At 40.2% G+C, this 27166-nt stretch overlaps 1 protein-coding gene across 1 annotated transcript in view; it reads right to left on the bottom strand.

Annotated features, from left to right (window-relative positions):
- Positions 1-26708, bottom strand: part of LOC142372419 (uncharacterized) — a 78309-nt gene extending 51601 nt beyond the window's left edge. Inside the window, exon 1 of the mRNA XM_075455318.1 lies at positions 26636-26708. The gene's annotated coding sequence lies outside the window, so the exon portion shown is untranslated. The remainder of the gene's footprint in view (positions 1-26635) is intronic.
- Positions 26709-27166: the final 458 nt, after the last annotated feature.

Genomic DNA, 27166 nt, shown 5'->3' with positions numbered 1-27166 from the left:
AGTATGCAGTATGTAATATGCAGTATCTAGTATGGAAGTATGCAGTATGCAGTATGTAGTATGGAAATATGCAGTATGTAGTATCTAGTATGGAAGTATGCAGTATGTAGTATGCAGTATGGAAGTATGCAGTATGTAGTATGTAGTATGCAGTATGCAGTATGTAGTATCTAGTATGCAGTATGTAATATGCAGTATCTAGTATGCAGTATGTAATATGCAGTATCTAGTATGCAGTCTCTAGTATGTACTATGTAGTATGGAAGTATCCAGTATGTAGTATGCAGTATCTAGTATGCGGTATCTAGTATGGAAGTATGCAGTATGTAGTATGGAAATATGCAGTATGTAGTATCTAGTATGGAAGTATGCAGTATCTAGTATGGAAGTATGCAGTATGTAGTATGTAGTATCTAGTATGCAGTATGTACTATCTAGTATGGAAGTATGCAGTATGTAGTATGCAGTATCTAGTATGCAGTATGTACTATGGAAGTATGCAGTATGTAGTATGCAGTATCTAGTATGCAGTATGTACTATGGAAGTATGCAGTATGTAGTATGCAGTATATAGTATGCAGTATGTAATATGCAGTATCTAGTATGCAGTATCTAGTATGGAAGTATGCAGTATGTAGTATGGAAATATGCAGTATGTAGTATCTAGTATGGAAGTATGCAGTATCTAGTATGGAAGTATGCAGTATCTAGTATGGAAGTATGCAGTATGTAGTATGCAGTATCTAGTATCTAGTATGGAAGTATGCAGTATCTAGTATGTAGTATGTAGTATGCAGTATGTAGTATGCAGTATGTAGTATGGAAGTATGCAGTATGTAGTATGGAAGTATGCAGTATCTAGTATGTAGTATGGAAGTATGCAGTATGTAGTATGGAAGTATGCAGTATCTAGTATGCAGTATGTAATATGCAGTATGTAATATGCAGTATGTAATATGCAGTATCTAGTATGGAAGTATGCAGTATGTAGTATGGAAATATGCAGTATCTAGTATGGAAGTATGCAGTATGTAGTATGGAAGTATGCAGTATGTAGTATGTAGTATGGCAGTATGCAGTATGTAGTATGGAAGTATGCAGTATGCAGTATGTAGTATGTAGTATGGCAGTATGCAGTATGCAGTATGTAGTATGGAAGTATGCAGTATGTAGTATGTAGTATGGAAGTATGCAGTATGTAGTATGTAGTATGGCAGTATGCAGTATGCAGTATGTAGTATGCAGTATGCCGTATGTAGTATGGAAGTATGCAGTATGTAGTATGTAGTATGCAGTATGGAAGTATGCAGTATGTAGTATGCAGTATGTAGTATGTAGTATGGAAGTATGTAGTATGTACTATGCGGTTTCGAACACAGCCTTTGTCAGGCTGAACTTAAGCAACTTGGATGACCCATGTGTGTGTTTGTGTGTGTTTCTCATAAGGGAGAGAATCAATTTTCATTCATATATAAAAACTACAGATGGACAAGTGGGCAATTAACTTTTTTTTCCTGAACTTGTGAGTTGATGCATTCATAACAGTGAGTGGGCTGGGTGTTCACTACACAGCAAGACTGTGATGTCTGATTAAATGCAATCAAAAAGTCCATTGTGCTTTAATCCCTCTGTGAAAGATTACATGCGCCAACAGAAGCTGGAGGCAGTCGAAGAAGAATTCGTATTGGATGACAGAGATAAGACAAAAAGTTTCAAGTTTACGGCGTTTAACTGACATGCAACATTCAAAAGATCCAACAAAGTCTTCCTCTTTGCATAAAAGGTAATTATAAAGTAAAACAACAGATGAATGTGGGATGCTACGGCTCTCTTATCCTTACCGCCCAAGCCCCGTCTGAGAAAATCATGTTTATTTGACGGTAATTTGTCTCCCAATTATGTTTCCCAGCAAAACAAAATTGATTAAACAAATTAGTGCGACAGAAATGTAATTTTTCTCCCGTCAAAATAACAAAACCTCACACTGTTGACGATTTTACATAAAATTATATACCAATGCAAAAGCTGACTGTATCATCTAGTTTTGCAAAAACAAAATATTTTGCAGCGTAAATTACACCAAATAGGGCTCTATAATGACTGTGCGCATCCATACGTGTGATCCGTTTGTCCTTTATTCACCCTCACAAGCATCGACTGCAGCTCCTACCAAATAATAACCTTTATCTTTACAAACAATTCATTCATTTTACCCACAAAAAAATTCAAATATGTCAAACAAAACAAGTGTTGTATAAACAACTGGATTTAGAGACACTCAGTGGGGTCACATGGCACTGAAAGGATCGGATTATTGGCTAAATTACAATCAGACTGAGTTATTAAAGGGATACAAGGTAGTTTAGCGGCAGTATAGCGATCTCTATTGGTCAAACTGAAATTCTACACTGTCGTAAAAATGCCCACCTGTACACACCCACTAACTAACCATCGTGGCGAATGCTGCCGTTGTGTTATTTAGTCAGTGCAGTTAGGTCATCTGATTCACAAGTGTAGACTGCCCACGTAAGATACTATAATCAGAGATTTTCTGAAGAGAGAACTCAAGATAAAATGCTATAATCCTGTTGCTGGAGGAAGTGGCTGGGGACAGCTCGTCTGGGTTTCTCTGCTCAGGCTGCTGTCCCCGCGACCCGATCCCCGGACAAGCGGCAGACAATGGATGTATGGCTGTATGGATGGACTGTTGCTGATCTTGAATGGGATTCTTCCATCATGGTGTATTCGTGGAGTGATTCCTTTGTATTAGCAGACACTTACAAAAGTTACATCTTAGACAGATGCGCGCAGGCACTACCAACATACACGCCGCAATAAACGCAGACTAGCTCTACACTATTCCGATTGCAATCACAAATTAATCAATTTTCATTTGTAGATAACAATTCTTGTTCGGATCAAAACGCTATTCTTATTCTAATCAGGTCAGTCCATGTATTTCTGAAGCTAGGCTACGTCTCGAACTCAGGAGGAATTAGAGCACCATCATCACCTGTCTCTTCACGATCTAAAACGCAGATCACTATGGTAGAAGAACAAGATCACGCTTGGAGAAATTTCACGAAGATGGGAAGTACCAACATCGAACGTTTCATATTCAGTCTGTGAAAGGCAGAATATGAAAAGCTTGGTGTTGGCTCTTCAACGCAAGCGAACACATAGCCTACAACTACAGCTAGCATACAGTGCCTAGCTAAGTGCCGTAAACACAAACGACTCTTCTCGCGCATCACGACACTTCAGAAGCGGGTCGCTCCTGCCGAAGTTACATATGGGATTTTCAGCATACAGACCCCTGTTGGGAGCGAGACAGGCTTCATTCGCTTACTATTGACTTGTTTAACCTTTGTTAAACTCCTGAAGGCTATAATTTTAGGTGAAAATGCTACCTAGTGCCCCTTTAAGTGCATGTAGACACCTTAATCTGACTATAAATTAGATATGGATCTATATCTAATTTAATGAGGTCCATTTATCAGTTTTTAACTTAGTTCAATCTGGATCAAATGACCAACAGGCCAATGCTATACAGTAACATATCAAGTCAAAGTCAAAGTTGCTTTATTATCAATTCCTTCACATGCCGAACATACAAGGGAATCGAGAGGACGTTTCACACACTCCCACGGTGACATATAAAGTGCACAGGCACAACAGATAGGACAGGACATATCGATACAACGTAAACATTCAGGGCACACAGACATATACTAAGCTAAAACTAAAAACTAGAAGAGCCAATAAAAATGTATATAAAAAACAAATATGAAACAAATATGTATATAAAAAGCAAATATGAAACAAATATGCAGTGTGGTTGGTATGTATAAGTTATGTACAAGTTAGGTATAGGTTAAGTTAGCAGCATAGTTATGGTTGTGGTAGTGCAAAAAACAGCAGTATGGAACATAATAAAGTGATTAAAAAAAAGTTATAGTAGTGCAAACCGGCAGTATGGAACATAAAAAAGAAAGAATACACATAAAAAAAGAATCACCAACTCAATTTCTAATTTAAGTTAAATCTAATTTTTTTTATTTAATGCACATATTTGGTCCATGCTTTCTTCTCAGCCTGCACCAGTTGATACTTGTTTAGTTTGTTATAACTTAGATTTCTCTGTTTGTACCTGGAGATTAGTCTAATCCTCACACACACTCACAGTTAGTCTTTTTGTTTTTTATTTTATTCAGATTTTATTTAGTTTTAGAGAGGCTACTCTCTAAAGTGTATTTTTGCTCTACGCAGGTTTTTGCTTGTTCCTTTTCTCATCGGCGAATGTAAGACTGGTATTAATTACTCAAAGTTAGGATTTCCTTTAGTTGTGTTCATTTATTGCTTTGAGTAGCACCTGTTGAGCCTCAATTATATTTGTTTTTACGAGATCTTGCTTCGTTAAACAGTTGTTGCTGTGTTCCTCCTTATTTATTTGAAAATGCAAATTCAATACATACTTTTAAGTCTTTTAAGTGATCTATGTTATAATTCCTATGCACGAGCTCCAAGAACTCAACCCACAATTGGATTTCAAATATTTTCAGTCTGACTTTATCCCATCTGGACCACACTCATTCGTAGTAGGGCCAATAGAGATAAAAACCTCATGAAAATAAAAGACATTCACAACTATGGGGAATACTTGGAGCATCAGCACATACTGTTATAAATAGATACTTAAGAATTGCATATGTATAAGTATTAAACCTAAATGATTATATTTAGAGAGTAGAGGTACTCTCCGACAGATTGACTTTTAAATGGTAGGTTGGGAATGATGAGGAGCACGTTGTAAGGTTCTCGTTGGCCTCCCTGGAGGTCTTGGGATAATGGTTGGTTGGGAATGATGAGGAGCACGTTGTAAGGTTCTCGTTGGCCTCCCTGGAGGTCTTGGGATAATGGTTGGTTGGGAATGATGAGGAGCACGTTGTAAGGTTCTCGTTGGCCTCCCTGGAGGTCTTGGGATAATGGTTGGTTGGGAATGATGAGGAGCACGTTGTAAGGTTCTCGTTGGCCTCCCTGGAGGTCCTGGGATAGGTTCAGCAGGCTCCCTGTTGGCCCCCTGGACACACGGGAGAGTCGGGTCCGGTTTCATCATTTCACGGTGCTGCTGAAGCCCATTGCTAGAGTCCTTGCTGTCTGTTGTCTCTTTCCTTCCTTCGCTGTCCTCCATGCTTTTAAAATTCATGAGTTCTTTGTGGAGTTTCTGAATTTTCTGGGAGAGGCAAAGATTCTCGATGTGAACGATCATGGCGGCAGACTGGATTTCGTGACTCTGGCTGTGGAAGGTTTTAATCTGGTTGAGCTCGTTGTCGAGCTTCACGTATTCGGCCACCAGCTCGGCCCTTTTACCACAAGCGGCATCCAGCTGACGTTTGTTCGTATTAACTTCGTCAATCCAGGGTTTTGCACTTTCATACTGCCTCTGGAGTTCCTGCATTTGTAACTGGAGTTTGGAGTTGTAATCCAGTATAGCCTTTTTTTCAGCTTTCAAGACTGAATACTTGAACTTCATCGTGTCTTCAAACTTAAGTTTACTTTGTAAGTTCCGAAGCGTTTGCCCCAGATCTGCGTTGCTCTGGCGTAAAGACTGGTTCTCCCTCGTGGTTTTCTCACACTCCTCTCTCAGGGGATCTCCTTTTAATTTTTCCTCCTGGAGTTCCTGAACCTGCCTTTGCAGTTGGTTGTTTAGCTGGGTCAGGGTTTCCTTCTCCATTTTCAGTTTCCTGTGTTCCTCGTCCAAAGCGGCGGGATCCTTTAGTTTTAACTCGAGAGCAGCGATTTCTCTCTGGAGAGCGGTGTTGTTTTGGACTAAGTTGTCTTTTCCCTCCTGTTCCATCCGATATTTCTCTTCCAAAGCTGCTTGAGGCCGATATTTCTCATTTAAGTGCTTGACTCGCTTTTTCAAGTGCTTGTTAACGTCTTTCGCAGCCTTTCTCTCGGCTTTGAGTTCTTTGTATCTCTCCTGTAGATCCTCGGTACTTTCCAGCTTAGTGTTGACTTGATCCTTTTGCTGAGACAGGGCGCCATTCTTTTGATCTATTTCTCGTGTTTCTTTGCGAACAGAACACAGTTTGGAATAAAGATCCTTGGGTCCCTTATTGTCGTTTTCCTGAACGGGTTTACACCCTTGAAACCTTTTAAGCAGAAACATTTTTAGTTGTGGCTTGTTTAAGCTTTTGGCTAAATACTATAGGTGGATTTTGGTCAGTATTGTAAGCTCTGTGCAGAGTATGCAGTGAAGATATGCCGTCTGATTCACAGTCAGAACAGGAATGAATTTAACATTCATGCATTCTGGAAGGTACCCTACATTCAGATCTGATGTCATCAAAGGACGCCTTGTGACATCACACTCTGAACATGTAGCTCCGCCCACAATCTGCCCACATCAGATGACATAATGATGGGTGTCTCCGTAGCAACCGGGGGGCGGGCGGGGCGTGGCGGGGGGACGCCCCCCCCCCCCGGTTGCTACGGAGACACCCATCATTATGTCATTTTGTATCTCTTTGGGGTTTGGTAAGAAATTATTGGGTCTAATATTATTATTATTATTGTTTGACAATATACGTCATATGTGAGCACAGGGAAGGATGCTTTGTTCCACTCTTTACAGGGCACTCTATATGATAAGGAACCAACGAAAAGCTTTAACAAAAGGTTGGTCCTGCGCCTACAATCCAAACCCTTCTGTTTAAAAAAAAAAGAAAAAAATAGGGTTAACTCGTTATTATCGCGTTAACCCTTTGATTATTTAATGCCGATAAATACTTTATAGCAATTTTTTTTTTAAATTTATTTTATTATTGTAAAAGTCTGTTGCTCACAGGCTTTTATTTTGTAAAAGTCTGTTGCTCACAGGCTTTTATTCTGTAAAAGTCTGTTGCTCACAGGCTTTTATTTTGTAAAAGTCTGTTGCTCACAGGCTTTTATTTTGTAAAAGTCTGTTGCTCACAGGCTTTTATTTTGTAAAAGTCTGTTGCTCACAGGCTTTTATTTTGTAAAAGTCTGCTGCTCACAGGCTTTTATTTTGTAAAAGTCTGCTGCTGTCTGCTGTGGAACAGGAAAAGAAAGTAATCGGCGGATCCACCAAACATGGAGAAGGGTACGGAACTTTTACTCGGCCATTTTCATGTTAAAGTTGTTCCAGACGGCGGAGTCGACAGAACCAAAGTCATCTGTAAACACTGCCAAGTTGAATTGTCTTCTCAGCGTAGTAGTTCCAGTCTAAAATATCACTTAAAGGCAAAACACACAACTGATAGCAGCAAGTCATTCAAGGAAACAGACAGTGGAGCGAGGCTTCTACATAAAAACTACAGAAAGATGCTGATGTTAAAAGTGTGTTTGCACAACAAATTGTGCGTTAGCAGGGTTACATGCAGCCTGACTGTGCCATGAAACTTGATCACTATCCCTCCAACTGTTACAGGAACTGGAGCAGAACCGAGTTATTGACTGTGTGTCTAAAGCCCCGATGCTGGTGACTGTTGGCGTAAACATTCAAGACATTCTGCCGCTCAGAATAATCACAGCACAGGTGTTGCCTTTAAGTCACTGATGGTGTACGATTCTTAATTGGCTGATTTTCCGTTTCAATTTCTGACGCATTTGTTCGACAACAGACAGAAAAAATGCGCGAATGACAGCGGCTTTCTTTGGAATTTGTTTGTATTAATTTAAACTTAAAAAGGTGGAACTTTGGAGCATGTTCAGAGCACCTCAGCCCATTTGAGTCTACCGTATTTTTATGTTTTCTAGTTCCATGTTAACATGCTTCATGGATTTTTGGATGGAATAAAAAAAATGACGTTTTGAGGAAGATTAAAGCAGAATAAATACAAAGCTCGGCGTGTCCATGAGAAATAAGTTTGGAGGTTGTTTCCAGCCATTCATTGATGCGTTACACGCTTTCTACAGCTGACAAACAGCTTGTAGGTAACATTTCTGTCAGAAATCCAGTGAGAGCTGGAGCAGGATGAAGAAAACTGCCCAACATTGGGCTCTACTGCCTGTTTCTGCCTTTATAAAAAGGCAAGATGTTGCTTCATTTAACAAAAGAAACACCCCATACTCAGATCATAAGGAAAGGTTGTTAGCTTATTGTGTTTCAGGCTAGTTAAGCAAAGCTTTGAAATCAGAATATTGCCCATTTTGTTTTGCCATCAACCACAATTAAGTAACTCTTCAAACGGACGTCCCATTTCCTGCTTCATATATGTAGGCTAAAGTTTGTGGATGGACAAAAAAAGATAAGATAAGATAAACCTAGCTGTAAGCAGCTAGTTAGCAATAGATACAAGAAAAAAAAAAAAAGCAAATTGCTTCAATCTTAAGACTTTGAAAATCAATAAACCACACGTTAACTCTTCAGATACTTCTTCTAAACAAGCTCAGTGATTTAAAACACAAACTATATCTATAAAATATCTCTGCTAATACTCACTGCAGGACCTGGAGAGTGAGAAGCGCTCATGATGACAGACTAAGAACTCATTTCCTGCCTGAGCTCAGACCACAGGGGCTTTTCTCTCTGGGTTTGCATGTGTGTGAATGGGTGGGCTGCACTGCTGTGTACATGGAGATGACCCTAACTACAACCTCCTGCCGGCAGAAAGAGACGGAGGCAGAGGGAATGTGATCCGGCAGGTTGGTTAATATCCAGCCAGAGCGGCCAGGGTCTGTCACAGATTGTGAGCCTGATTGATCAGCTTACTCGTGTGTGTGTGCACTGAAAAAAGTGACTTTTTGGTGAAGTAAACCCTATTAGAGTAACTGTCATCATTTCTAACTTGTATTTTTAAGATTCAGTAAGAACTGGAGCTTCTTAAATTAAACGTTTTATTAACGTAATAACATGAATTATGGAGAAAGAGTAAGTTTTACTTAGGTTTCCTCATACAATTTAAATGTTTAATAGTTGTATGTACATGAACCTAGAAATACTACATAAACTTTACTCTGAAAGTGTATCGTTAAAATCTACTAAGTTACTTTAGACTACTAAATTACAGCTATATAAAATTTACTTAAAATTTTGAGTAAAATGATGTTCCTGCCTATGAAAAACAAGTACAGTTTACTTAGTTTGTTTAACTAAATATAACTTAAAACTTAGATATAATTAAGTAAATGTTACTTAATATCTTCAAAACTGTTATGTTTTATGGTAAGTAAAATTTACTTGATATTGCGGCATTAAATATTACTTAAATAATTTGAGTGCAAATACTTACAAAGGGTTTTTTAAGTAAATCTTACAAGTTGTTTTTTTCAGTGTGTGCACGTCTTTGGGTGAGACAGAAAACACAAGGTGTGACTGAAAGGAGTTTCCTGAGCTGCATACGTTCCTCTGAACTGAATCTTTCCAAACCAAATGCAAAACATTTTGCTGGGCGGCTTATTTAAATCCAGATCAATAATATGGTGACAAATTAGACTAAATAAACATGTATTAAACCTACGTTTGGTTTGGCTGAATTTCTACCCTCATGACATACTGAAGGAGTTCTAATTCCCACCTTAGAGAGTGTCTGGGTGGTGCCTGATAACATTGGCAGGTCTCCAAAAATCAGACACTCCTTGATAAGCAGGCAGGTTTAATGAGGGTGGAGCCTACATGCACGCCTGAAATTCTCTACCTTCCTGGTTACTCGTCTTTTTACGACACACGGAGTAGGTCTGTCAGGTTCAGTTCTACACTGGTTCTCGTCGTACCTTTCTGGGCGTAGTTTTAGTGTCACAGCTAACCAAATAAGGTCCGCAGATCTGTTGTGTGGAGTCCCTCAAGGTTCTGTCTTGGGTCCTGTATTATTAGGGACTGCTCGGTCCCTACTGTATCTGTAAGGTTTATTATTATTCCGCCGTATTATTCTTTGCAAAAGATGCTCGAAAACTCTTGAAATTTTGCGAGTGCCACCTGCCAGTCGACGACATGAAAGAATCTAAACTTTATATTTTTGGGAGTCGCTCATTGACTCTGTAGCGCCCCCTACGATGCTTAAAAATGGTCCCCGCATTGGGCTTAGTTTCACGTGGGACGACGGAATTTGGTACACTCATTCATCATGCCCAGACGCACAAATAAGTCTCAGGCCGCCATGGTCTCACGTCCACAGGAAGGCGGCCATTTTGGATGGAAAGTGAGCTTTGGTGCCATTTTTGACCAATTCCACGCCTTGTATATGATCGAACTCGTCCTACAGATTTAATGCTACAGACTTCAAACTTGGCCAGGTTACTCTTAAGACATGGGGGGGGGGAAATCATTGGGCAACTTTTTCAAACCTCAAATGGGTGTGGGTGTGGGCGTGGCCAGGCGGTGAAAATCATGTGATGGCGTTTGTGGTTTGAAAGCCTTATCATCATCGCAAAGTCATGAAACTTGGCACACACGTCCACCCTGATGACCTCGTTTGTATGTAAAGGGTATCGTGTGTGGGCGGAGCAAAATGGCTCAGTGGCGACCCCTAGAAATGTTCAAAAACCCCTTCGCATTGGTTCTGATGTTTCATACCACATGTTTTGCTGATGATATCCCACTTTACTGCTCTTTCAAGCCAACTGAGCTCCAGAGGCTAAATTCCTTAGTTCATTGTTTGGTGGAGATAAAACGATGGCTAAATGATAACACCTTGCAGCTAAATGTGGTCAAAACAGAAATACTGGTATTGCCCCTGATGACTCCACTCCAGGGATTAACCAGTACTTGGGTGACTTGGGCCAGTCTGTTAAACCCAGCCTAAGAAACCTGGGTGTTGTGTTTGACAAAGACACGTCAAACAGCTGACCAAAAATTGCTTTTTTTCAACTGAAGAAAATCTCCAAACTCAGGAAAATGGTGACACAAAATGATTTGAAGCTGATCATTTATGCATTTGTGTCTTTGCGTTTAGACAATTGTAATAGTTTGTTTTCATGTCTAAACAAGAAGGAGCTTACTTACACACACACCAGGTAAGATGTTATTAAATCAGATTAAAGGTTTAAAATGTTGCCAGACGCCGTTTTATTCACCGCACTTCAAAGTAAGAAAACTGTTGGACCAAAATAGCATCCAGAGTTTATCGTGAGGTTAGCTTTAACATCTAAAAACTTTCATCTTTTGGGGTTAAGGAATGAGATCAGCTGACGTCAAGGCCGTAGGCTTGTTACGATTTCCTGACCAACTGGCTCAATGGAGCTCAAGTAAAGAGCAGAAAGACTTTACGAGAGTTTGGTCATTAATGGGATAAAGATTTTGGGCAGACTGACTCTTCTATAAACTGCAGCACATATCAGGGATGCACCGATACGTGTGCTCGTACTCAGTATTCATTAAAGTGTTCCGATACTACAGAACCGATACCAGAGAGTTTAATTTTCCTGCAATGTGTTTGTGAAAGTTAAAATGTTAAAACAATATGTTGGACTCAGAGTAGTTTTATATTCCTAAAATGCATAAAGTTCAGTTGTATTTGGGTTAAATATGCCTAAAGAAAAGAAAACGTGTTTAATTGTAAGAACTGCAATGGCCTTGATTAGTACTCATATCGGCAAGTACTAAGAGGTAAGTACTTGTACTTGTAGTCGGTTTAAAAAATGTGGTACCGGTGCATCCCAATTACAGATTAAATTATCTGTAGCTTCATTAATCAGTTTTGAGAGAAAAACTCTCCCACGTCCTCAACATACCAGAGGGTATGACATACAGCAGCATAAAAAGGCATTTGGTCTACATATCTTAATACTTACGTGTACAAATCCCATTTCCAGTTCAAACAAAGTATGAATAAAATGGTTTTCGGGGTCTTTACAGACCAAAACATAAACAAATCTAAGGAATTTAAGTCAATTTGATGCCAGTAACACAATCAGAAAGCTAAAATGGAGGCGAAGAAAAGCAAAAATGTTCTGGAAGAGTCCACAATTAACTGAGTGGTTACAGGCGAGGGTGTCAGCATTGGGCATAAAAGGTGTAGCCACCAAAGGATTAGATTTAGTGACCTATGAGCATTGTATTACAGTCACCTCGCTCTTTCTCTGTTGTAGAACCGGCTGTAACCTTGACTGTAATCCTGCAATAAAACCAAAACTATAAAAAGAATGGAAAGTTGCACAACACAGCTGACGACATAGGTGGGATTTCCAATGAGTATGACGTTGCCTTTTATATTTTACACTTGTTTAACGATATAAGGTAAGAGTTCATCCATTCATGTATTTTCTTTACCCGCCTGTTTAGGGTTGCTAAGAGCTTAACCCTCATGCCTGATTTAAAACAACTTAATTTCTGAAAGGGAGACATTTTTGTCCCCTTTTAAAACAACTTAAAAACATCATATGTTAATATTTTTTCTGCTTTTTTTTGATAGATATTTTATTTCAGTTCTGATCATAACAACCAAGTTTTCAATTATTTTCAGAAATTTAACCCTTTAAATACTGGTTTATATGATGTAAACGCCAATTTCTGTTAAAAAAAAAAAACTCACAAAAACTATTATATTTTCAATATATAGAATGGAAAGTGGAATTGTTGAGTGGGGATAATCAGCAACAACATTGATTTTAGGGATTTCAAATTTTTTTGCTGTCTGATTTAAAAAAAAACAAAAAAAAACTCCCTAATTTCTGAAAAGGGACATTTTTGTCCCCTTTTAAAACGACCTAAAAACATCATATATTAAAAAAAAATTAACTTTTTTTCCATAAATATTTTATTCCACCTCAGTTCTGATCATTACTACCAATTTATCAATTATTTTTTTTAAAAATTAACCCTTTAGATGCCAATTTGAACTTTTTAGCCCAAATTTTAAGCCTTTAGGTACCACTATTTTCAAAATATGGAATGCAAAGTGGTAATTATTGAGTAGGTCTGGGATATGTCAATGATTAGCAACAACATTGATTTTTTTAGGGATTTTTAATGTTTTTGTTATGCCTGATTTAAAAAAAAAAAAAAACTCCTTAATTTCTGAAAAGGGACATTTTTGTCCCCTTCTAAAATTATCCACAAAATACCATATGTTAATATTTTTTTTTCATAAATATTTTTTCATAAACCTGGGTGACCTTCATCAACACCAAAATGAGGCTGGAACTCGGCTCACAGGACGCAGCAGGGGGTAAGAAGATGTTCATAAATGATGTTGCTAGTATGGGATGTCATACAGCTTCATGTCAAAAGAGGCGAACTGTCCCTTTAAGTCGATCCCAGCTCTAATTAGGGGATGGGTGAGTAAACCCCTGGACAGGAAGCCAATTGCAGTAGTTACATCGCAGTTTCTTTCAGACGGCCCAGTGAAAAAAACGAAATAACCGCAACTATGAAAAGAACTTCACAGTAACTCCTTCAAATAATCAAAACCTAACATCAGTGAAAGTAAAATTCCACAGATAAGACACTTACTTTCCCTCTCTTGAGGAGAGCTTCATTCTTTTCAGGTGAGACACTGCAGACTCTCCATGTTGGAGCAGGTGAGGCAACCCGTCTGCACGCAGGAAGTTATGACTCACCAAGAAACATCTTTGTCATTTTGACAGTCCGTCTTTACGCCGTATTTCCACGGCAACCGCTTTTGTTTTTTCAGGAAATACACAAAAGGTAGACTCCGGCGGGGCTTTTCACCCCTCTTATTTTGCACCTTTTTGTTCAGCCTGAGACTAAAATTCAAATTTGTTCCGACTGTGGGGCTAAATCTCGTGCTTTCTTTGCACTGTCACAATAACAACACGTGTCATTACTCAGCAAACAGATCAGCCTGCAGAGAAGTACACCAGGATATCTGCCCTGCCCAGCACACTGTGTTGGTGACTCACAGCTTTGGTATATCAGCTCCAGTTGCACTTTGAACCAGTAGGAGCTTTAAAATGGGAGTGAACAGCAGGAGACGTCTATCTACAGTGTTTCATAACAATGGAATGACAACTTTTAATCTGCTCGTCTAACTTTACTACAACTGATAAAAAGAGTGTTCCGGTGTCACTTAAAACATAACGAAACAAAGAAAAATCACAGAAGAGCTGTTTCAGTTTAGCTTCTGTTCTGTGTTTCTCTGTAACGGGTATAAATCCACCCCTACATCTTCTCTTGTTTAGACATCTCTACAGGATTGTGAAACCAGTTGATCCCAAAGGAGTTGCCAGGGGTTGAGGTCATGCCTCTATGGAGGACAATAGAGTTCTTCCACAGGATATTGAGTAACCATCTCTTTTATAGTCACATGTTTGCACCCCAGACTGTTTGGGACGGATTTTCCTTGGATTGATCCATCCAGTGATGACACAAATTTCACATCCACATAATCTTTATTTGTTTAAACCTTCAAATACAAATGCAGTCCTGTAAAAGTGGCTCTACGGGCATCAGGACTGGGGGTGTTGTGGTTATCTTTTCATGTTCGTTGACTGGAGGCAGAATACGTTCATCACTCTTATGCTCAGTAATGAGAGTGATGTGTTAAGTGCATCAGAAGTATTTCCATCTTCCTCAATGCCCACACAACTTTATCTAAGTTTATCTTAAAGGGATAGTTCGCCTCTTTTGACATGAAGCTGTATAACATCCCATATCAGCAACATCATTTATGAACATCTTCTTACCCCCTGCTGCGTCCTGTGAGCAGAGTTCCAGCCTCGTTTTGGTGTTGACGAAAGTAGTTCCGGCTAGTTGGCCGGGGTTTAAAAAATAAAGCGATTTGCTTCTCAGAACAATATGCGTTCAACAGAGTAATACATTTGCATCACAAAATGGTTCTCCAGGAAAAAGTCAGACCTCACAATCCCTTGGCACTATTTTCTCTCCCTTCGTATTACTCCCTGCTGCCGCCTGCCGACAGCCTCGCCTGTTACGGTGTTTGCTGCTCGGTCTGCACAGTTTACACAGCCGTAGTGTAAACTGTACTGATCCTTTCAGTGACATGTAACCCCATTTTAAGTACAGCCAACTACAGAGAAAATGCTTTATTTCTCTGTAATTCCAAACCATAAATTTGAGGAAAAAGAAACTCAGAATGAGCCCGGCTTTGCGCAGCTCTTTGCAACGTTGGCCAAACAATGTTACTTTTCTACTGCGCTGGATGTAAATGGGCCTAATGCACAAAAAGCAGCCTGAACAGCGAAGTGCACCAAGTCCTTTTAGAAAACATTTATAACTCCATTATAGTTTGATATAAAAGTACAACCAGTCTGTATGATAAAACCCAGTTTGTACCATTTTCAGGGTGATCTTACAGGATTAATTAAGTCAAATCAAATCAAATGTATTTGTATAGCACATTTCATGTACAAAACAATTCAAAATGCTTTACATAAAGTAAAAGCATTGCAGCATTGTCAATATGTTACAACCCAAGTTGTATTCCAGTGCGCACTGTATAGACACTGTTCCCCTCTATAAACACACCGGCATCACAGAACAGTAGAACCAGTTTGTCTGCAGCGCACGATGGGGCGAAAAGCAACATACCACCTCTCCTGTATTTGCTTTCTCTCTCTCTCTGCTCCTCCCCATTCAACTCAAGCAGACCAGTTCATCTGTATTCAATCGTCCCGAGTTCACGATGTCTAGCCACGCCGTCAATAACCATGTCAACCACGTCCCGACGCACACAAACACAAGCTGACACACAGGTGTGCAGTCTGCGAACAATGAGCTCCTCCCAAGGACGCGCCTAAAAGAAATGATTAAAATGTCTTGGAGCTGTCATGTGCAAGACAGGCAGAAACAACACAAAGACGAGGCGGGCGGACCTGTTGACAGCCAGCGTACACGGGAGAGAAGGTATTCACGCAGACAGGCACAAAGTCACTTTAGACGCCGCCGCACTGCCTAATCAGAAAAGGAACAACACTGGACGCTGAATCGATATTTAAAAATGATAATTACATCCTGTCCACGTTTTTTTGTTGTCGTCGTTGTTGTTGTCGAGCGGCCTTTTGTGGTCCATCGAATAACGACTTTCCTCAAGTGAAAGCAGCAATGGAACTTCAAAATACTGCTGCAGCACCACAAAGCCCTCGAATATCAGGGAACTGAGTATTACACTGAACTGTGGCTTTCTAACAACCACAGGGTGAGGCTAACTTCTGTGACGGTGTAAGTCAGGGATGTCCAAAGTCGGTCCTGGAGGGCCGCTATCCTGCAGGTTTCAGATGTTTCCCTGCTTCAACACAAGACATCATTAACAGGCTGCTGCAGAACTTAACAATCTGTTGAAGAGATCCATTTATTCTGAATCAGGTGTGTTGAAGCAACATCTAAAACCTGCAGGATAGCGGCCATCGAGGACCGACTTTGGACATCCCTGGTGTAAGTGATCGGTGGATGGCTCATCTGTGAGTGATCCAATGCTTCAGAGAAGAGTAAGACTCAGCTGGGCATTCCAATTACATATGTCTACATGTTACATCATAACTAGGGCTGGGCAACGATTCAAATGTTTAATCTAATTAATCACATAATTTCCCTGATTAATATTAATTAATGCATTAATTATCGCGCATTAGCGCAGGGTTTATTATTTATTTTATTTTTGTAAAAGTCTGTTGCTCACAGGCTTTTATTTTGTAAAAGTCTGTTGCTCACAGGCTTTTATTTTGTAAAAGTCTGTTGCTGTCTGCTGTGGAACAGGAAAAGAAAGTAATCGGCGGATCCACCAAACATGGAGAAGGGTACGGAACTTTTACTCGGCCATTTTCATGTTAAAGTTCTTCCAGACGGCGGAGTCGACAGAACCAAAGTCATCTGTAAACACTGCCAAGTTGAATTGTCTTCTCAGCGTAGTAGTTCCAGTCTAAAATATCACTTAAAGGCAAAACACACAACTGATAGCAGCAAGTCATTCAAGGAAACAGACAGTGGAGCGAGGCTTCTACATAAAAACTACAGAAAGATGCTGATGTTAAAAGTGTGTTTGCACAACAAATGTTATGGCACTTTCATTCATATGGCAGCACATTTAAAATAAAGCTAAATGCTAAAAGCTATACACTACTTTTGAAATCATTTTTGGATTTTGCGTACAAATGCGATTAATTGTGATTAATCAGAAATCATGTGATTAATTAGATTAAACATTTTAATCGTTGCCCAGCCCCATTTTATTTATATAGCGCCAAATCACAACAAATGTCGTCTCAACGCACTTCAATAATACAGTCCAATTCAAGCCAATTAATCAAATTCAAAATTAGTCCAATTCCTCATTTCCTAGCTAAGGAAACCAACAGGTTGCACTGAAACTTGTCCTCAGTGCAATCTCCCGTCCTGAGCGTGCACGAGGCGACTGTGGAGAGAAAAAAAACTCCCTTTGAACAGGAAGAAACCTCCATCAGAACCAGAACCAGAACCAGGGAGGGCAGCCATCCGCCTCGACCAGCTGGGGCTGAGAGGACAGAAAATAACTCCACAATGTGAACAGAAGGAAAGACAGCAGAGTAGTTCTGTTTCAAACTCTGCCGTTTCAAAAGTAGAACATCAACAAAAACAACATTGGCTCTCCGAGCACTACAACTCCCACCCACCACCCACTCAGCCAGCACCCACTCGGCCCTCTGACGACGCTTAATGAGTAATAAGCAATGAGTGACCACGATCTTGGAGTCAAGCCAACTTTCCCAGATGCCAAATTGAAGCCCGGAGGTACTGCATAATGCAAAACACTCATTAAAACTTGAAGGAAAGAAAAAAGAAACACCAGGAGCTATAAAATGCAAGGAAATTAACTAAGATGCATTCCAGGAGAAGCTGTAAACGATGCAGATGAATAATTAGACACTCAGGAGTCCATTAGCAGGAGAAACGACAACATGTAGGAACTTGGCTCCAAAACACACGCTTGACCTTAAAACCTAAGCCTGAGCATCATGCCGAGGGGGGCGGGGGGGCGGCATGACATTCTGAAATGTCAGAATGTGATGCTTTCAACTTCTTAATGGAGGACAGGTGCGATTCTATCGCTTGGATTCCCTCGTTGACATATTTCTTCACAACTTCCAACAACTCTTCCTTCCAAATCGGACCTCCTGAAACCCAACGTGTAACAAACGACAAGAAGCACATTTAGGCTGCCATGGCCGAGTGGTTAGGGCGCTGGACTTGATGGGGATCAAGCCGATTTTTTTACCCCAGTGGCCACTCATGGTATTGCAACAAAAAATCCCCTGTAGCCCAAAAAGCGTTTTTCTTAAAGAGATGTAAAACTGTTCACAGGACGCCTCCAGCTGTAACCGCTGTTATTTAATAATCTTTGCATTCGATATTTTTAAGTCTTGGGCTGTGTTCGAAACCGCATACTGCATGCTACATACTGCATACTGATCGATCAGACAGTGTGCAGAGCCTTTACCCACAATGCATTTCGCTCCTGCCCGAGCCGAAATCAGCCGGCCTGAAGCTGATTTCTCTTAAGCTCTAAACTCTGTAAACTTTAGCAACATTTGAAACATTTTCAGGTGAGAAAGTAGTCGTTTAGATCCCCAACGTGTTGAAAACCTGACAAAATACCGGCTGTTTACAATTTTGTTCCCACGAATTCGGCGCTACTAAAGCTAGCCGTAGTGAGCAACGCACTTCCTGTTATTTTCACAAAATAAAATACCCGTTGCCTTTTATCATAGGGAAAGCCATTACGATACAATTGGTGCTTTTGTTTTGAAAACAGGAAGTGAACCTACCCTCGTTGTAGCTAGCTTGAAACTGCCGTTTTGACAGGAAATGACGATCGGCGACGTCACGTTACGTTGCATCTTGGGTAGTTTGAGTATGAGTAGTAACCTCATGATGCATACCCAACATTTCGGAGAATCTAGTATGCATCCGGGAACTTCTCGCTTACTCAAACTCGCTTACTAACTCAAAAAGTAAGTAGGAGTAGTAGGAGTAGTATGCGGTTTCGAACAAAGCCAAGGACTTTTTATCCGTCAAAAAGTTTTCTAACGGCCAGAAAAGCCCCAGAAAAATCTCTTTTCCCAGCGTGACGTCACAGCTGTGTACGTGCACGTCCTCATCGCCTCGGGGTATGATGGGAGGCCCCAAATCACCATGGGGGGGTGACTCTACTGTGCATGCTCTATAGGCCGCATAACGCGGAAGTAACCCCGGAAGTCAGAAACTTTTTCGGCGTATGCGCCAGGCGAGCAACTCCGTTGAAATCAACGGCGGCCATTTTGCAGTCCGGTATCCAGATAATATAATACAGCCATGGTGTGACCCTGTGCATGTTGCCAACAGGAGTAATTTTGTGTGACTACATGACAATAAAGTAATCTTAATCTTAACAAAAACACCAAATCCCACTTAAACGCAAAACACAAGTTGAAACTAATCGTGTTTGCTCATTTTTTTCAGTGGAGACATCTACTGTTTGGGAAGAAAACTGCGGCGACTTCAGCTCCTCGAGCGCTTTAATAAACAGCCATAACCATCATATTTTGCTGATGCAATGCAGCAATCATGATGAGCTCATTTGGTGCTTTTACACCTAGAGAAATTTGATTTTAATCCAATCTCCTCTTTTTGTTGTATTAACGTTGATTGCAGAGGAAAAATGGAGAAATGTTGAGTTGGATTAGATGGAAAAACATGATGATGAAAGACACGGGGGTGAGTTTCACTCAGCTGAGTATCTCCATGTTACCGAGTCATGGTGCGAACAAAGGAAGCTCAGACCTCATCTTATTCATGATTACATCGGCCTCTTTTTCTGGACTGGAAAGTTTGATCCAACCTGCCAATATCCACAAAACACCTGTGGTCTGAGAAATAGGGAGTTCGCATCGAAACAATGTGAATTCATGCATGAGCAATACTACAGAGTTTCCTCGTGCCATGAATGTTTGTCACGTCACTCGAGAAATATTAACCCACATGCCAGAATCACCTTTTCACAGCTCAACTAAACATTATTTATGCTTCACTACGCTACACTGATATGGGTATCTAAACGTTCCAGAGGTTCACAGGAAGCTCTCACTCACAGGTGCATTTCGATTTAAAACAGGTTTGAGTGTGCGTGTGTGTATATATATCTGTGTGTCTATCCTTTATCCTGTAGAACACACCCTCATTCCTAAAATGCCTGTCATCAGACCTGCCATCCTTCTCCCCACTTTCCCATGAGTCACCGTTGAGGACGCTCCCCAATAGTAACAATTAAAATGTAAAATGCAAGCCACAACAGCTCCATAACTCTGGATGTTAACTGATACTACAATAACTAACCGTAACATTAAAAAGCATGAGCCAGCAATGAAGGGTGATCTATCACTTTGAGTCTACACTGGAAAAAATGCCCCTCCAAAAAGAAGTAAAAAAAACAACAAATACAAGACGTTTTTGCTTGAAATAAGCAAAAAAAATCTGCCAATGGAACTAGTGAAAATCGGCTTGTCAAGATTTCTTGAAATAAGATGTGATATTTCGGACTTTTGAGATAAAAGTGATCTTGAAATTAGCTTAAAAACCTCTTAAAATGAAAAAAAAAAGCTTGTTTCATGTGAAATATGACTCAAAACAATTTGTTTTCAAGACTTTTTCATTTAACAAGATATTCCAGATGTATTGTCTTCAAACAAGTCCCTATATCTGGCTGAAATGGTTCTTGTCTTGGCAGTTGTGTCTTATATCAAGTGTAATGAGATACTTAGTGAGAAAAATATACTTGGTAAGATTTAGATTTTTTCCAGTGTAGGTTTTCCTTGGGTCTAAGGAGAGCTGTACAATCCCACCTTGTTAATTAACGAAAGGCAGCAGATGCGACTTTGGGGTGTTTCTCATACCAGGCGACTTAACACTTGGTGACAATAGAAAAAGAACACAATAGAAGGATTGTTTTAAACCTAGGGACAAAGCAGCCCAAATACTTTGACTGCTTTAGAGAGCATTCCTGCTCAAATCACCCAACCCAGCCCTAAAAATACTGGTGGGAGTAATGAATCAGAATGCCCTGCCCACCTGAAACCACACCTAACCACCAAAAGGTGATGAACTCTTAGATTTGGCCAGTGGCACAGCATATTTCACATTTTACAGCGTTATAGAGTTTGGTACTTTGTTGGCCTCTGCGTACATTGGTGTTCTTTTTATTTATTTTAATTTAGTCTTGGTGGAATATGAGGGGAAAACCCCTTTAAACACAAGCTCAACACATCAGTGAAGAAAAAGTGCTTGTACAAAAAGAAGATCTAATGGTTTTCTTAGGCAGGAATCACTTCAAACATGAAAAAGAACTGCAGTCAAGCTTGATGAAGATTGACAGCAAACGCAGACATAGACATGTTTTTATAGACAGACAGAAAACACCCTGAACACAAAGTTAGAGCTCAGCCACGGGATTATACTGCTTCATGTTGTGTGGGAACATCCAGTTGGAAATCCTGCCTTTTACCAACAAGAGAATATTATGTTTTCAGGCATCTGTTTAAGCCTCTCAGTTTAATTCTCATTCAGCTCATAGACGATGTGTCGAAAGCTGTCACCACGGTGTTGACATCGAGTGAGTAAGTGTGCGCTGAGATCATCTTTTTACCTTTACGACAGAGCCAGAAGTTAAGCTAATGGAGGTTTTGGTGCATGTGAACACACACACACACACATACCTGGCAGGTATCTGCAGGAAGAGGCGCACGTTTTTATGAAAACAATGACATCATCTGTAATTTGGGCTAGTTTTTTTGCTAGGACTGGGCAAGTTAACTCGTTATTATCGCGTTAACTTGTTAATTATTTAACGCCTATAAATATTTGATCGCTCATTAACGCAGGTTTTATTATTTATTTTATTTTGTAAAAGTCTGTTGCTCACAGGCTTTTATTTTGTAAAAGTCTGCTGCTGTCTGCTGTGGAACAGGAAAAGAAAGTAATCGGCGGATCCACCAAACATGGAGAAGGGTACGGAACTTTTACTCGGCCATTTTCATTTTAAAGTTCTTCCAGACGGCGGAGTCGACAGAACCAAAGTCATCTGTAAACACTGCCAAGTTGAATTGTCTTCTCAGCGTAGTAGTTCCAGTCTAAAATATCACTTAAAGGCAAAACACACAACTGATAGCAGCAAGTCATTCAAGGAAACAGACAGTGGAGCGAGGCTTCTACATAAAAACTACAGAAAGATGCTGATGTTAAAAGTGTGTTTGCACAACAAATGTTATGGCACTTTCATTCATATGGCAGCACATTTAAAATAAAGCTAAATGCTAAAAGCTATACGCTACTTTTGGATTCATTTTTGGATTTTTGCGTACAAATGCGATTAATCGTGATTAATCAGGGAAATCATGTGATTAATTAGATTAAACATTTTAATCGTTGCCCAGACCTAATTTTTACCATAATGAGACATCTGAAGCTTTAGATGAGGCTCCACAATGCCCACACAAACATAAAGAGAAACAACTGGTCTTAAATATCAGTTCATCTAAACAATCAGTGCATGAAGTGAAAACTACAATAAGTGAGCGGGACACCAAACATGTAAACATTTCCACATTTTGTTTAAGACAAATACCTAAAAGCCAGAGTTTAGCTCAGAGTCAGAGCACATCAGCATGTAGTAGCATCCTTTACAGAAGACGCAGATGACACACGAAGACGACGTTTCCAAGTGCGATGCCTTGTCAAACAATGATATCACTCTCAACCATGTGTAGTTTAACAGTTTAACAGGCGGGAAACCTTCAAAGACGAGGAGGAAGCATTTGTTTTGGAAAATCCACATCTGGTTCACATTCTCACGTCCAAACCCGAGCTGTTTCTCTGGGAAACATCCCACACTTCTTCTCACTGATGAAACAGGCGGATAATCCAGATCCAAGAAACCAAGATCAACCCGAAGCTGTTTCAGCTGAACCCCGAACACACGCTGAATGTATAAAAGACTAAAGAATACGCAAACTGAGACAAAGCGCGTTATTCAGCCGAACTTTATGCAGGTAACACCTAAGAAACTCTCAAAGAAGAATGAAGTCTGACATCAGTAACATGCTGGTTAGCTTGCAAAGCTAGTCTCACACATGGATGTATTATATTAACTGGATACCGGACCGCAAAATGGCCGCCGTTGAGTTCAATGGAGTTGCTCGCCTGGCGCATACGCCGAAATGTGCGCAGTAGAGTCACTTTTCTGGGGCTTTTCTGGCCGTTAGAAAACTTTTTGACGGATAAAAAGTCCATGACTTAAAGAAATAGAATACAAAGATTAGTAAATAACAGCGGTTACAGCTGGAGGCGTCCTGGGAACAGTTTTACAGGAATCTCTTTTTCTATCACGGTCTATGGGAAAATGCTTTTTGGGCCACAGGGGATTTTTTTGTTGCAATACCATGAGTGGCCACTGGGGGGAGAGAAAAAAAAATAAAAAAAAATCGGCGTGCCTCTTGTTGATATCAGACAGCTATGTGGGCTTATCTGTGTGAAAAATTCAGATCTCATTAGTGTTAGCAGCTAGCTTGTTGGCTTCAGTCATTTAGTTTATCGTCTCAGTAGAAATGGTACCAAAAGCCCCTAAAATGAGTTCACTCACTGACTGAAACTGGGAAAAACACTGGAAACCATTGTCCTGCATCATTATTATGCTATAAAAGGTCAGTAGAACATGAAAACACTGGTGGGTTTTTAACATTAACACTTCTGCGTGAGAGACAGACAGAGAAAGGGAGGCGGGTGTGTGCTGAGCAGAACTGTGACAGAGAAACGTTGTGCTTTCTCGTTGGTCTGGTTGGTTAACTTCCTGGGCTGGAGTCGAGGGAAAGAATGCAGTCCCATTAAAATGCATTAAAGAGACACACAGGGTGTGTGTTTGAGGCCCCAGATGAACAGATCTGAGCTGCTGCACTCAGGTGGAGCTGAATGACGGAGAAGCGAAAGGCAGGACGGATGGACGGGGAGAGAAATTTAAACAAAAAAAAAAAAAAAAGGAAAAACAGAATCAAACGTGATGAAATCTCTCAGGACAAAGTCAATGCAACACAATCAGGACACACCAGATAAATACCCTACCCTGCAGTCAACAAGCTGAATATCAGCGAAGATGCTAATCTGTGCAGACCCAAGTTAAACACGAGAATATCACATTCCTGGCTGATAGCCCTGATTGCTTTTTGCTTTGACAGTCGTTGTTGCATCTATGTTCACATGCATCTGCCTGAAGTCATTCATCTCATAGTGTTAATGGTGACATGACTACTGTTGCCATGACGCTTGCAAATGTAGCAACTTAAGCAATAAGCTAGCTTGGGCTGGGGTTACCAACGCTGTCCCAACACCCCAAGACGCTGAAGCTCATCTCTGCACACTAGTTCATCTAAAGCAGCCTTTAATTAACTAGAATTTGTATTATTATTGTTGTTGTTAATATAATCATTGTAAATATTTAAAAAAAAAAATAATTGAGCTACTTGACTAATTGGAATTTCCCCCATTGGGGGATGAATAAAGTATTTTTCTATTCTATTTACTGTTCAGGATCAAATTAGGCAAAGAGGTGATAAGAAACACTAATTGTGACTACATTTAAAAACATATTAGTATCCAGGATTACTCCAGCGACAGTCCTGGTTACCAAAAGCTACAGGCTAAAAAAAGCCTTTAGTCATTCTATTACCTGGTTATAATTACCAATATTGATTTGAACACTTGCATTAAGCTAGCTAACCCTTAACGCTTCCAGAGGTGGGTAGTAACGAGTTACATTTACTTGAGTAAGTTTTTGAAAACATTATACTTCTAGGAGTAGTTTTAATTCTCTATACTTTTTACTTTTCCTTGAGTAGATGTGTGCAGCAGAAACTGTCCTCTTACTCCGCTACATTAGGCTACAATGAGCTGGTTACTTTTCTTCTTACCTCTTTGGTATTCTACGCCTCATTATTTTTATCCCCCCGCGTACGCCTCATTTTAATGTTTTATTCTGACAGAGAGAGAGACTTCCGCCAAAGGCTCTACCACCTGACTGTGTTCCACCAATCAGACGCAGCCGTGCGGTCTGGTCACGTGACCGTACTCGATCTCAGCGGCGGGACGGGTTAGCTTTAGCATTAGCAGTCGTAGCAAACAAAGAAAGAAACAGATGAAAAATGTCAGAACCAACGGTGGGAAATGAAGACGCAGACGAGGCCTCATACTGAAAGCATGTTTACCTTACAAAGAGTGAGAAACAGCAGCTACATTATGTGTCTTCTGTGTCAACCAAAACAAACGCACATTTCAGCAGAAACTCAACATCTAACTTGAGGAAACATGTAGCGCTAAGTTTCCCAAACTCGTTTTTTTATTTTATTGCCATGGATGTCATTAATCAACAATCATACTTTCAGCTCTACGTGGAGGGCGAACAAGGGGTGCTCCACCCTGAAATAAAGATAACATCTTGTTTCTCTGCTGTTATCCGAGTGCAGAGTACACTCACACTCGCCCTTTGACTGAGTGCAAAGCGAGAAAAAACAAACCCAGAACAGTGGAGTGTCTGAACGGGAAAAATTAAAGCCACAAGTTCGGTCTTGCAGAGATTTCTCTGTTTTAATCAGACGTAACTTAAAGCTGAAACAACTGTGCTCAGACGGTGATGATGACAGTGTAACAGCTGAACTGAACTGCTCCATGGTACTTTCTCAATGTATTTATATAACAAACTATCCACTTTGTTTTCCCTTATGACAAAAAGTCAACCAAAATCCTCTCTGTGGGATTACTCTGCATTACCATAAAACTCACACACAATAATATATTTACAGCATCAGACCCACATTAAGATTTCAAAATGAACGGCATTCACTAACATGTGATGGTGCTGACATGAGGAATGTTCCCACAGAGGTGGAAGTGCCCCACATGGAGGCAACTGTCATCCAAGTTAGTAGCTCACAACTTTGAGATCCGACCACATTGCTTTGATTTAGTTTTTTTACCCCATGATGGCGAAAACGGACATTCATAAGTTTCTAATAAAAGGAAACAGGTGCAGAAAAGGTTTCATTTTAGATTAGATTCTATGAACTGCAGTGTGAACAAACTTCATTAATTACTTTAATATGTTTTACTAAACTTATTGGATAGATTTGGGAATCTTACTCCTCTCGATTATCTGATCTAGTTTCTGTTAAACTTTTATTTATTTACAAAACCATTACAAAAGCATTTATTTATTTAAGATGAAAACCCTCGATCAGCTGTTAATCGCTTTGGTGCTGCCAGAAGTTCCTGTTCTGGAGGAATCCGCAGTAGCTAATGTGTTATTGAACTTTATTCATTTTTAATTGCCTCATAGATTATTTTATCAGATTTTATGGAACCATTTGCCGGTAGCCTGAAAGTTTTGCATGCTCTTTATTAAGATTAACAGACCGCGTTCATTCTAAAGTTCAGCTAAATGATGCGTCACTGAAGGTTGGATCGCGGTGAATAATGCGCATTTCTGACGGTTTTGAAGCAGTTTCTTTAGCTTTGCCTGTTGTCCTTCAGCAGGTGGACCGTCTGCTCAGCTGATTACCTTCTAAAAATACTTCTCCAAACAGTTTACGGTCACTTTCCTCAACTCCTCCGCCAGGAAACCCGCCGTGACCTTTCTGTGATTAAGTTTAAACCAGCAGCGATTAAAGGTTAAACTCCAACAAGGTTAAACAATCAGCCTCTTACCTGCTCTCTGCGGTGCTCTGCTGCAGACTGACAGTTGGCCCTATCTGGCTGACAGGAGTTTGCTCAGTGGGTGGGTCCAACACACCTGCCGCACACCGGAGCCGTGCGTAATGATCGCGCCCACGACGCAAACTGACGCACCCGGGGAGGCAGTGACTGTTCCCGGGGAGGGAGGAGAGTGTTGTGAAACCGGGTTAAAAGTTGCATTCTTTGCATGAATTCCATTGAGAAAGTTATAATAAGCATGTGAACTTCCTCTGTGTGTGTGTTTGTGTGTCCTTTCTCTCCATAACACCATTTTTGGAGATGGAGAGCACCGTCTCCATCATGCAAGCATTCCAGGAATGCTCGCTGCCCTGCGGGCATTTTGGGGTTTGTTCCCTGTGTGATCTGTCTGCTGGCAGAACCAAAACAAATGCTTGTATTTCCCACAGAAGGGAGAAAAATCAAAGCTGGCAAAATAAAGTGAGGAAAAAATGTTGCCATCTTGCAGGGTATTTAGAAAAGGGCATTTAGAAGATTTTTAAAAAA

The sequence above is a fragment of the Odontesthes bonariensis genome, chromosome 22 (genome assembly GCF_027942865.1).
Source record: "Odontesthes bonariensis isolate fOdoBon6 chromosome 22, fOdoBon6.hap1, whole genome shotgun sequence".
NCBI lineage: Eukaryota > Metazoa > Chordata > Actinopteri > Atheriniformes > Atherinopsidae > Odontesthes > Odontesthes bonariensis.
This window is presented reverse-complemented; position numbering and strand designations above follow the sequence as displayed.